Here is a 13,003-nt window from a genome sequence, read left to right on the forward strand (position 1 = left end):
GCACTTGACACAAACATGTAATGTCAGCACAAGAATCTGGGGATCTTGCAACAGCAGAACTTTACTTAAGATGAGTCTGCAGGCTACCATTTTCCTGACGTAGAGAAAAAAGTCTAGTCATACTACTAATTCATGAAAACATGGGGCTCTGCCACCACCTCTTTATTTGGTATTGTTAGACTTTTCGTCCTTGGTGTGGTCTCCCTTAACTTTTTGCCTCTGTTTCCCAGGTTGTTGATGTGTGCTGGACTCCGATTTTGCTTGTTTTGTTACTCTGAGCACTTTACCACTGCTAACCAGTGCTAAAGTGCAAGTGCTCCTTTACAAAATGTGTATGTAATTGGCTTATCCATGATTGGCATGTTTGATTTATTAGTAAGTCCCTAGTACAGTGCACTGGAGGTGCCCACGGCCTGTAATTCAAATGCTACTAGTGGGCCTGCAGCACTGGTTGTGTCACCCACATAAGTAGCTCTGTAATCATGTCTCAGACCTGCCACTGCAGTGTCTGTGTGTGCAGTTTTAATTGCAGATTGAGCCAACTCCACAATTGCTGCCCCAGCTGCAGCAACAGGTGGTTCCAAGTTACACTTCTGTTGTAGGATCACAGTCAGTGGCTACAGCACCCATGATAAATCGAGCAATGGGAGTTAATGCTCCACAGGGTTTGGGACTTGGACAGTCATCAGCTTCTATATCATTGCCAATTACTGTTGGTCCACCAGAACCGCTGTATGCGCAAGATAAGCCTGGCGTATGTGACCAGGGAGTAATGACCCAGGAGGCGATAAGAGGAGGGTCTACTGGAAACCTGCAGTGAATGACACAGGGAAGTCAGTCAGCTGAAAGGACTAGATCCTTGTTAGACTGTAGTCGATTGGGGTTCCTTTAGAGACGATGAGGTAAGTAGGGTTAGGTACGCTAACCCCACAGGTAATGAGTACAAATACGACACAGACACCCATGGTGCAATCTGGAAATATTTTGTTGCAAGGCTTGACAGCGCAACAATTGAACGAATGGTTAGACAAGCTCAAAACTCCGCAGACTACTGCAGTGACCACAGAGAGGTCAGAGAAAGACGAATACCTGAATTTTGTGAGACTGGGTGTAGAAGCCACAGAACTAGTAGAAGGGACAATGGGAGTGAACAGATTAGAGTCATTCCCAGAAGCAGAGTTGAGGTACGTGTTCCCCAAGATAACCAGAGAAGTGAGCAAGGTACATCAGAGGTTGGCAAACCTGGCAGAGAAATACGGCAAAGAAATAGAAAGTACTAACCATTTGAAGAGGAGCTATAGGTTGGACTTTGAGCCTAAAGACTTTGAACACATGAGATCTACCGGAATGAAGGCACATCTTAAAGAGATACTGCAGAGTGCTCAGATTTGGGGAGCATTAGAAAAGTGGGAAGGCAGATGGGCAAAGAAGAGAGATAAAGAGAAAGGTGATGGTCCGGAACCAAAGCAGGCTAAAACCACATCAGACACAGGAACAATAAAGATGTTACCAATGAGAGAAACAGCTGGAGGAGTTTTAGTCCATGTACAGTGGTCTAGAGGTGACATCCTCTCGTTCACAAATGATTATCCCAGGTTGAGGGAGAAGCCGATAGAGTGGTATCAACAGACAGACAGGTTTGTGAAGCTTGCGAAATGTCTTTGGGAAGACTTGAATACCCTGTTTGAGATCATAGTTCCACCTGACTTATGGCTTGAGTGCAAGAGAGGTGTGGACTGGCTGACAGAGGAGCCAGCAAGGGATAAGGTTACTGGAGCACCGTCTGAAGAAGTGATGAAGTATTATCATAAAGTGATTGAGTTTCTGAAGCAGAAGGTGTTGCCGAAAGTTACAGATTGGAAGAAAATTGATCGAACCTCACAGGAGGCCAAAGAGTCGATCCATGCTTACTATGAGAGGTTGTTAAAGGCGTTCAAACACTATAGTGGCACTGAGGTCATAGAACCGAAAGATATGAATCATGAAAGACATGAAACATGAATCACCTTGTGTTCAGATTTATTGAAGGGCTGAGACCGGAGATTAGTCAGATGATTAAGAATCATTTGATCTGTTGGCAAGCGAAGCCGATTGATGAGGTGTTGCAGTATGCGAAATACTGTAGTGATGAGATTGAGCTGAAACAGAGAAGGTTGAAGGAGAAAGTGATGGTGATGGTGATACAGATTAAGGCAGCACAGGCAGGGATGCAGGGAAATGGAATCCAGCAGATGGTACAGCAGCAACCGCAGGAAAATGGAATGTTTCAGGCGCAATCAAGAGGACGAGGTCGTGTAGGTTTTGTGAACAGGGGTCCGGATATTAATACCGTTATGGTTCAAAATGATGTGCAGGGGATGAAAAAGGTGTCGCCATGTCACGTGTGCAGGGGCGCGGGGCACTGGAAGCAGGAATGTCCAATGGTGGTGCAGGATGGTGTTGTTCAACAAAGCAATGATGTCTGTACATTTCAAAATGTGAGGGGTCCAAAAGTGAGAGGACAAAATCAGAACTTCCAGAATAACATGGTTCAGATGCAGGAGTTACAGCCCATGCAGCAGATACAAATGCCGCGTGTTCAACCAGCACAAGTGCAACAAGTACAACAGCAGATTCCCATGGTACCTAGACAGCAAATGCAGATACCATTGGCTCCAAAGGGACAGCAACAGGTGATGCTTCCTCAACAGGTCACAGGTCAAACAATGAGTCAAAATAACACAGTACAACATTTCCCATTGCGTGGTGAGGATGGAATAAACGATGAATGGTCTGATGATTGTTCAGACAGTGAGGAGTGCAGGCTTGCAGCATCCCTAGAGGTAGATCAGAGGGGTCCCTATGTAGAGGGATAGGTGATGGGACATAAGATTTTATTCCTGGTTGACACAGGGGCTACACGCTCTACAGTCAGAAGTGCAGAGGTTCCGAAATTGCAGCTTTCGGGCGTACTATAAGGGTGGTAGGAGAAGCAAATCAGTTCCTTACAAATCCGATTACAGATCCAGTCCAAGTTGAAATTGGTAACTTCCAGGGATTACATAAATTTGTAGTCTGTGATTTGAGTCCTGTATCCCTACTGGGAAGAGACTTACTGTGCAAAACGAGGTGTTCAATTACCTGTTCTAATGAAGGGATTGAGATGCAAACAAACAGTGATGATGAAGGGGATGATGTTCAGATCTCTGAATTAGAGACGGAGATGGTAAATGAGGAATACTCTTGATAACCTTATTCCCAATGCTCACAGTGAACAACTTACCAGCTGATTTGCAGGGAACAGTGACAGAAAAAGTGTGGGACCTGACAGGAAAAGAAGTGGGGCTAATAAAAGGAGTAGAACCGGTCAACGTAGAGGTAAAGCCAAATGCAGTGTTTCCCCAGGTACCGCAACACCACAGGGCACAGGATGTCCTTATACAAGTGACGCAAATAATTGCGGGCTTTGTGAAGCAAGGGGTTCTGAAAGAAGTATTGAGCAGCCCGTGTAATTCATCAATAATGGGTCTGAAAAAGCCTTGTGGGAAGGTTCGAATTGTTCAAGACCTGAGGAAAATAAATGAGATTGTGGTAAAATGTTGCCCAATAGTGCCAAATGCGGCAGTGATTATGTTTCAGGTTCCGTGTGATGCAGAGTGGTTCACAGTTGTGGATCTGTCACAAGCATTCTTTTCAGTGCCTCTTCATGAAGACAGCCAATTTCTTTTCAGTTTCAAATTCCTGGACAAGGTTTACAGTTGGTGCAGATTTCCTTAAGGGTTTTCTGAGTCACCTTCCATCTTCAATCAGATATTGAAGAAGGATTTGGAGTCACTAGAACAAAAGATGACTGCAGGTATGACACAATTGCCGTACTGAATCATTTGGGAAAGAATGGACATAAAGTGTCCCCAAAGAAGCTGCAATACTGTCAGAAAGAGGTGAAGTACTTGGGTCACCTGATTGAGAAGGGATCTAGAAGAATATCCAAAGAAAGAATGACAGCCATACTACAGATTAATCCCCCGACAACAAAGAGAGATGTCAGGAAGTTTCTGGGAATGGTGGGCTACTGTCTTCAGGGGATCCCCAACTTCTCGATTATCTCTAAACCTTTAGTGAGGTTGACGGTTAAGGAAATTTAGGATGGCCCGGGTGCTATAACCATGTCCGAGAAAGAGATTAAGGCATTCATGGAACTGAGGGAAAGTATGTGCAGGGCGCCAGCTTTAGGTATGCCTGATTACACAAAGCCATTTGTACTGTTTTGTCATGAACGTGACGCTTGTTCTTTGTCTGTCCTGACACAGGTCCATGGAGGTGCAAACCGCCCAGTAGCACATTTTTCAGCTACTTTGGACCCAGTCGCAGCAGCCTTACCAGGTTGTTTGCGTGCAGTTGCAGCATTTGGTTAAAGCCTCACTCAGTGTGAAGGTATAGTGATGGGACATCCCCTAACAGTAATGGTCCCTCATTCAGTTGAAATCCTGTTGACCCGAACCAAGACACAACACATGACAAATGCAAGGCTTACAAAGTACGAGACAATTATACTGGGGTCACCAAATGTTTCCCTCAAAAGATGCACTGTATTGAACCCGGCAACTTTGCTTCCTATTGAAAATGTGAACATTGATGATGCTGCGGAAGTCTAACATGATTGCCTTGAGGTAACAGATCTGTGCACCAAACCGAGACCTGATATTAAGGATACCCAATTAGAGTAAAATGATTACATTATGTTTGTTGATGGCTCATGCCTGAGAGACGGAGTAGGAGTACTGAGAGCTGGATATGCCGTGTGTACAATCACCGGTATCTTAGAAGCTTCCTGGCTCGAAAGAATATACCCCGCACAAGTGGCAGAATTATTTGCTCTCACTTGGGCATGCCACGCAGCTGAAAACCTGAAAGTCACTATCTATACTGACAGCAGATACGGATTTGGAATTGTACATGATTTTGGCCAATTATAGTCCCAGAGGGGTTTCATGACCTCTTCTCGTTCACCAGTGAAAAATGGCGAGAAAATTAAGGATTTGTTGCACGCGATTCAGTTACCTCTTGAAATTGCTGTGGTGAAATGCAATGCCCATGTTAAGTCACAAGACTTTGGGGGTCATTCTGACCCTGGCGGTAAAATCCGCCAGGGCCAACGACCGCGGGAGCACCGCCAACAGGCTGGCGGTGCTCCCATGGGCATTCTGACCGCTGCCCTGGGGAATCCTCCATGGGATTCCGACCCCCATACTGCCATCCTGTTCCTGGTGGTTTTGGCCGCCAGGAACAGAATGGCGGTATGGGGTGTCGTAGGGCCCCTGGGGGCCCCTGCAGTGCCAATGGCATGGGCACTGCAGGGGCCCCCGTAACAGGGCCCCACAAAGATTTTCAGTGTCTGCCATGCAGACACTGAAAATCGCGACGGGTGCAACTGCACCCGTCGCACCCCTTCCACTCCGCCGGCTCCATTCGGAGCCGGCATCCTCATGGAAGGATGTTTCCCGCTGGGCTGGCGGGCGGCCTTCTGGCGGTCGCCCGCCAGCCCAGCGGGAAACCCAGAATACCCGCGGTGGTCTTTTGATCGCACAGCGGTATTCTGGCGGTCCCAGCCAGGCCGCCGGCTTCCGCCGCCGGCCGGGGTCAGAATGACCCCCTTTGTGTCAATGGGAAATGGATATGCAGATCAAGTAGCAAGGTTTTGTGCATTGAACTGCTTATCATTTCGAGATCAGTGGGAATTGTTACCTGAAACTGAAAATGCAACATGCGCAGCATATGCATTAAGAGTAGTTGACACTTTAGATAAGTTCAAATCCTTGCAGGGACGTGCCAGTAAAGAGGAGAAACGCTCCTGGCAGAGAATGCAATGTGTACAGAGATCTGATGACTTGTGGGTCTCAGAGGAGGGGAAAATGGTTTTGCCAAACAGTCTTTTGTCACAGTTTGCAAGGTTTTACCATGGTCAAGCACATGTTGGGAGAGACGCAATGATCAGGTTGTTCAAAATTGATTGGTTCAATCCGAAATTCAGAGGTTATCTGTCACAGGTGCATCATCAGTCAGCAGATGAATGCGGGGAAAGGGACTGTGGTGAATTTGAGCCACATAGGGAGAGCTGGAGGTCCGTTTAGCAGGATGCAGATGGATTTTATTGAGATGCCTGTGTGTGGAGGGCTGAGATATGTATTGGTGATTGTGTGTGTTTTCAGTCACTGGATTGAAGCTTACCCTACACGTAGAAATGACAGCCTCACAGTAGCGAAACTGCTGCTTAGGGAACTTATACCACGTTCCGGGTTTCCGATCTCTTTAGAATCAGATAGGGGCAGACACTTCGACAATGAGGTGATTAAGCTTTTGTGTGCCGCATTGAACATTGAACAGAAGTTGCATTGGAGCTATCGCCCTGAAGCATCAGGACTAGTGGAACAAATGAATGGAACCTGGAAGTCGAGAATGGCAAAAATGTGCGCAGCTACCAATTTGAAATGGCCGGATGCATTGCCCTTAGTGCTGATGTCAATAAGAAACACACCTGACAAGAAAACAGGACTGTCTTCTCATGTAATTCTTATGGGTCGAGCTATAAGATTGCCCGCAGTGCCTGCAAATGCTCTTGTAAATATCACAGATGATATTGTGTTGGACTACTGCAAGGGTCTGGCTGACGTGGTCCGATCTTTCTCTCACCAGGTGGAGGCTACAACATTGCCACCGATAAGTGATCCAGCTCACACCCTGAGAGCCGGTGATTGGGTTGTTGTCAAGAAACACGTGAGGAAGTTGTGTCTGGAGCCACATTGGAAGGGGCCATATCAAGTAATACTGACAACTACCACAGCTGTGAAATGTGCAGGTCTTCCAAATTGGATACATGCCAGTCACACAAAGAAGGTGACGTGTCCAACTGATGAGGAACTTGAATTGTCCAAAACAACAGCTGCAGAGAAGGAAGTCTCAGGGCCGGAGAGAAATAAAAGGGGAACTGAGACTGAAGGAGAGCCAGCTGAGGAGGGCTTAGTCACTCAAACAGTAAACGACTTCCAGAGAGGTGACAGTGAGTCTATCTCAGCTGAGGCAGCAGGGGAACCGAGACAAAGAGAGGTTCTCCCAGAAGCAGACGGATACGGGTTTGAAGTTGAGTCCATAACAGACCCTGAAGGCGAAGGAAGTGAGGCAGAAGGAGGTCAAGGTGTTCTGACTCCTCCTGAGCCGCTTGCAGGTCCATCAAGAGAAAACACCATAGCACAAGAGGAGGGTGCTGTTCAACGTCCTGAAATACCAAGCAGAAAGAAAATGCTTAAAGGAGATAACTGGCCGGAGACACAAGCTGCAGGGGAGAAAGTGATCCCTAATGACACAATAGAGGAAGAAGTTGATACAACCAGGAAAGAAGATCTCAGTAAATGAGAGCTACAGGGTGACCGCAAACTGAAAAGAAAAAGTGTTGCAAACAGAAGGTATGCAGTTCCTGAATGGGCATTGGCAACATCAGCTGAATGGTAACAAGAATTCTTGGCGTTTTGTTTTGATAGAGAGGTTCAAGGTCAATACTACGGCACCTGAATTCAACATTAGAAAGAGACTGTGTTAAAAAATTTAAATTGAAATTGAATAAAAGCTGAAAAGCTGAGAAAAGAGACTGATAAATTACAGGATGTGACACTGATAACCTGAATTAAATCTGAAAAACCGATTACGACAAGCTGCTAAACCTGATTTGACAAAAGGATCCTGGAGTGAGTGAAACGCATTAAATACTTGCTGAAAAAAAAGAGAGAATTTGCATTAAAAAATAAAAAAAGTTTTTATATCATCCTCAAGTTGATTGTTTGCTTTGTATAAAACTGCCTTCTGATTCTTTACAGATCATGAGTTACACTAGAGATAATAGTAGTAAGGGTAGGACTCATGCATGTTTGGCTGTTGGTGTGGGAATTATGGGGGTGATTCCAAGCTTGGCGGGCGGCGGGAGCCGCCCGCCAAGCGGGAACCGCCAGAAGACCGTACCGCGGTCAAAAAACCGCAGCGGTCCTTCTGGGTTTCCCACTGGGCTGGCGGGCGACCGCCAAAAGGCCGCCCGCCAGCCCAGCGGGAAACACCCTTCCACGAGGAAGCCGGCTCCGAATGGAGCCGGCGGAGTGGAAGGGGTGCGACGGGTGCAGTAGCACCCGTCGTGACTTTCAGTGTCGCTAAGCAGACACTTAAATTCTAAGTGGGGCCCTCTTACGGGGGCCCCTGCAGTGCCCAACCTGTAGGCGCCAGGGCAAATTTTTTTTGTGTGTTTTTTTTTTTTGTTTGTTTCTTTTTTTAGAGATGGGGAGCGACCCATTAGGCAAGGGTCGCTCCTCTGGGGGGCAAATTGTATTTAGACCATTTCTGCCCCCCTTGGGGGTAGATTGGTCGAATTTAGGTCAATCTGCCCCCAAGAGGGCAGAAACCACTAGGCACCAGGGATTTTTTTGGGGGCGCCAATGTCACGGAGGGGGAGCCACCCCGTAGGCAAGGGTCACTCCCGGGGGGGGTTGGGGGGGCAAATTTATTTTAGGCTATTTCTTCCCCCCCTGGGGGCAGATCGGCCTATTGTTATTAGGCCGATCCGGCCCCGGGGGGGCAGAAACCTCTAGGCGCCAGGGCAATTTTTTTTTTTGTGTTTTTTTTTTGTTTGTTTGTTTTTTTAGAGATGGGGAGCGATTGGCCGATTTTAGGTCAATCTGCCCCCAAGGGGGCAGAAACCACTAGGCACTGGGGATTTTTTTTTTTGGCGCCAATGTCAGCCAGGGGGAGCGACCCCGTAGGCAAGGGTCGCTCCCAGGGTGGGGGGGGGTTGGGGGGTGAGGGGGCAAATTTATTTTAGGCCATGTCTGCCCCCCGGGGGCAGATCGGCCTATTGTTATTAGGCTGATCTGCCCCCGGGGGGCAGAAACCTCTAGGCGCCAGGGCAAATAGTTTTTTGTGTTTTTCTTTTTTATTTTTTTCGTTTTTTAGAGATGGGGAGCGACCCATTAGGCAAGGGTCGCTCCCCTTGGGGGGAAAATTGTATTTAGACCATTTCTGCCCCCCTTGGGGGCAGATTGTCCGATTTTAGGTCAATCTGCACCCAAGGGGAAAGAAACCACTAGGCACCGGGGATTTTTTTTGTTGGTGCCAATGTCACGCAGGGGGAGCGACCCCATGGGCAAAGGTCGCTTGCAGGGGGGTTGGGGGGTGGTGGGCAAATTTATTTTAGGCCATTTCTGCTCCCCCGGGGGCAGATCGGCCTATTGTTATTATTCCGATCTGCCCCTAGTGTGGGCAGAAACCTCTAGGTGCCAGGGCAAATTTTTTTTGTGTGTTCTTTTTTTTATTTGTTTGTTTTTTTTAGAGATGGGGAGCGACCCATTAGGCAAGGGTCGCTCCTCTGGGGGGCAAATTGTATTTAGACCATTTCTGCCCCCCTTGGGGGCAGATTGGCCGATTTTAGGTCAATCTGCCCCCAAGGGGGCAGAAACCACTAGGCACCGGGGATTTTTTTTTTGCCACCTATGTCACGCAGGGGGAGCGACCCCGTAGGCAAGGGTCGCTCGCGGGGGGAGGTTTGGGGGGTGGTGGGGGACAAATTTATTTTAGGCCATTTCTGCCCCCCCTGGGCCGGCTGAGCTAGAGGCCAAAATCCACAGGTAGGCACTGTTTTCTATGAAAAAATGTGATGTGTCCACATTGTGTTTTGGGCCATTACCTGTCGCGGGTGCTAGGCCTACCCACACAAGTGAGGTATCATTTTTATCGGGAGACTTGGGGGAACGCTGGGTGGAAGGAAATTTGTGGCTCCTCTCAGATTCCAGAACTTTCTGTCACCGAAATGTAAGGAAAACGTGTTTTTTTAGCCAAATTTTGAGGTTTGCAAAGGATTCTGAACAGAACCTGTCAGAGCCCCACAAGTCACCCCATCTTGGATTCCCCTAGGTCTCTAGTTTTCAAAAATGCACAGGTTTGGTAGGTTTCTCTAGGTGCCGGCTGAGCTAGAGGCCAAAATCTACAGGTAGGCACTTTGCAAAAAACACATTCTGTGTTGGGGCATTTCCTGTCACGGTCGCTCGGCCTACCCACACAAGTGAGGTGTCATTTTTATAGTTGCCTGAAAACTGCTGTTACACAAGGCAGAATCAATTTAAAAGCACCTTCAGCAAATTTCCTGTCACTCTTCACGCGTAGATCCATTAGTTCATAAGTTTATACATTTGAAAATAACGTTCCACTTGAACCAAAAAACACTTCAAGAATTTGCCATAAACCAACATCAGTCAAATTATAATCAGCCAGCAAAGCCATTAAATACAAACAGATCAGTGGGGGGAGGGAAAAAGTAACAACTAGCAGAGGATGGTTCCGATCCATCGACCTCTAGGTTATGGGCCCAGCACGCTTCGGCTGCGCCACTCTGCTATTTCACTGTAATATGTTAGCATTCTCTAAAGCTTTGCTCTCTGTAATAGTGAATTTAGATTTTAGAATCTTGTGAATGGAACGTTTTCGGTCGGCTTACGATCAGAAGCGTTTTTGTTCGTTAGGAGCGTGTGTGAGTGCTCCTATAAAGGTTACTTGCTCAAGGACATCGTTGTTCCTGGTGTCATTAATTATACAACATTTTGGCGACGATTTATAAACCAGGAGCACTCACCACAGACTTGAGGATTTTCACCATCTTCAGCACTTTGTAGATGGCAGACGGAGACGGTTTAGGAGGGTTTAGGAGTGTTCCTGCATTCCGGTGATGTTGGATTTCTAGGAGGATAGATTCAAAACTTTCAGGAACAGGAAGTGGTGAGGCAGAACATTTATTTTTTGACTGAACTGCATACTATTTCTCTGAATTGGCAGTTGTTTGGCAGCCATCTTAGAGACAGTGTTCGTATGAAAGATTAGTAATAGAACAACGTCATTAATCGGCGGCCATCTTAGGTTAACAAGTTTTTTTTGTTGTTTTTTTTTGCAATATCAAAGTGAATTTAAAGGCACATTATTGCAGTTTAAAAAAAAATAAAACAAGAAGAAAAACTCTCATTTATATTTTCTATCCTTGACTATTCAGTCATAATGAATAACATTTGTGGTAATCCTCCTCCGCCATTTTTAAACTCTGCTAATGAGGTTACTATGAAATGGGAAAAATGGTTCAGACATTTTAAAAACTACATGTTGGCAATTAATGGAGATTCATTTGAATCACACAGAAAAAAAGCGTTACTTCTCAACTTAATTGGCTTGGAAGCTGAAAACATCTTTGAGCATTTACCTCCAGTTCTACCACCATCTGGCACAGACGCTAGAGATTATGACTGTTTTTCAGAAGCTGTAGATAGGTTTAAAAAACGGTTTTCAGAGGAACCACACATTGTTATGGAAAGGTATAAGTTTTTCACACGTCATCAACAACTTAATGAGTCAGTTGACTCATATATTTCTGCTTTACGAATTTTGGCTGCAGATTGTGAATTTGGAGAAACAGCAGATATTTATATTAGAGATCAGTTAATTATTTTCTGTTCGAATAAAAAGATTCAAGAACAATTGCTTAGACAACGCAATCCCACTTTGAGAGAAGCAATTGACACGGCTAAGAGTGTTGAATGTACAATAAAATCTTTCAAAGCCATTAATGTGGATGACATTAACAAAGAGATTGCAGCTGTAGCTTTAAATGATACAGAGAAATATGAGGCTAGTAACAAAGGACATTTTTTTAAAGGAAAACAAGTCAGTATTAACAAACAAATTTCAGGATACAATGTTAGTAAGACATTTTGTGATAAGTGTGGTTCCAAAACGCATGCATCTCAATTCAAGTTTTGCCCAGCCAAAGGCAAAGAATGTTTCAAGTGCAAGAAGATTGGTCATTTTGGCAATGTTTGCAGATCGGTAGCCAACAGAAGAATATCTACGCTGGAGGAATCAAAGTTTGATAACGAGATGGAAGATCATTTTGTTCTCAGTCTTAAGGAAAAGGTTTCATGCACAAATAAGTCTGATACAGAAAAGACCAGGAAGGGAATTAACAGCACTGAAATTGACAAAGAACCCTATATTCCACCTGATTGTGAAATCGTCATTGATGGATTGAATGTGAAAGTTTTGGCAGATTCTGGATCACCATATACTATCTTATCAGATCAGTTTTTTAATGAAAACTGGGATGATAAAAAGTTAGAACCAAATGATGTCAAAGTATATGGTTTTGGGGGCAAAGAGATTGATATGCTTGGGTTCTTCATAGCGGATATCAAATTTTTAAACAGGTCAATTATTGGAAAAGTATATGTTGCCATTGATGGGTTACATGTTATTGGTTGGCGTCATCAAAAGAAAATGGGAATGGTGCTCAATCCAAATGCCAAGAATCCAGTGTATCTGTCTGATAATGTACAGTCTGTCCAAGTTTTGAACACAAGTACATATAAGTTGGAATTGTTATTAGACAAATTTAAAAATTTGTTTAGCAAAGAGTTAGGTAAGGTGACAGGATTTTCACATCACATTCAACTTATAAAAAATGCTGTTCCTATCAAACACAAATTAAGGCATGTTCCACTTTCGGTCAGTAAGGAGTTATCTGAGATGTTAGTCAGAATGTGTAAGGAGGATATTATTGAGCCTGTTGACGCTGCAGAATGGGTTTCCCCAATTGTTCTGGTGCGGAAAAAATCAGGAGATTTGCGTTTGTGTGCTGATTTAAGATCTGTGAACAAGCAAATTTTGGTGGATTGTTTCCCACTTCCACGCATTCAAGAGCTTTTCACAAAGTTAGAGGGTTCTAAATTTTTTTCAAAGATTGATCTGAAGGGAGCATACCACCAAGTAGAGTTAACTCCCGAATCTCGTTGCATTACCACTTTTATTACTCCAGATGGTGCTTTTCAATATAAACGCATGCCTTTTGGTTTGGCATCAGCTGCTTCTGTTTTTCAAAAATTGATGCATTGTTTATTTAAGGATGTTGGGAATGTCATTGCTTTTCAGGATGATATTTTGATCTACACAGCTACAA

General features: G+C 45.1%; 1 long non-coding RNA gene across 2 annotated transcripts in view; it reads right to left on the reverse strand.

Annotated features, from left to right (window-relative positions):
- LOC138267384 (uncharacterized) overlaps nucleotides 1-13,003 on the reverse strand; it is a 115,793-nt gene that overhangs the window by 57,189 nt on the left and 45,601 nt on the right. For both annotated transcript variants that reach the window (XR_011199787.1, XR_011199788.1), the window contains exon 3: nucleotides 10,640-10,743. This is a non-coding gene — a long non-coding RNA (uncharacterized lncRNA). The remainder of the gene's footprint in view (nucleotides 1-10,639; nucleotides 10,744-13,003) is intronic.

Source organism: Pleurodeles waltl, chromosome 12 (assembly GCF_031143425.1).
Source record: "Pleurodeles waltl isolate 20211129_DDA chromosome 12, aPleWal1.hap1.20221129, whole genome shotgun sequence".
Classification (NCBI taxonomy): domain Eukaryota; kingdom Metazoa; phylum Chordata; class Amphibia; order Caudata; family Salamandridae; genus Pleurodeles; species Pleurodeles waltl.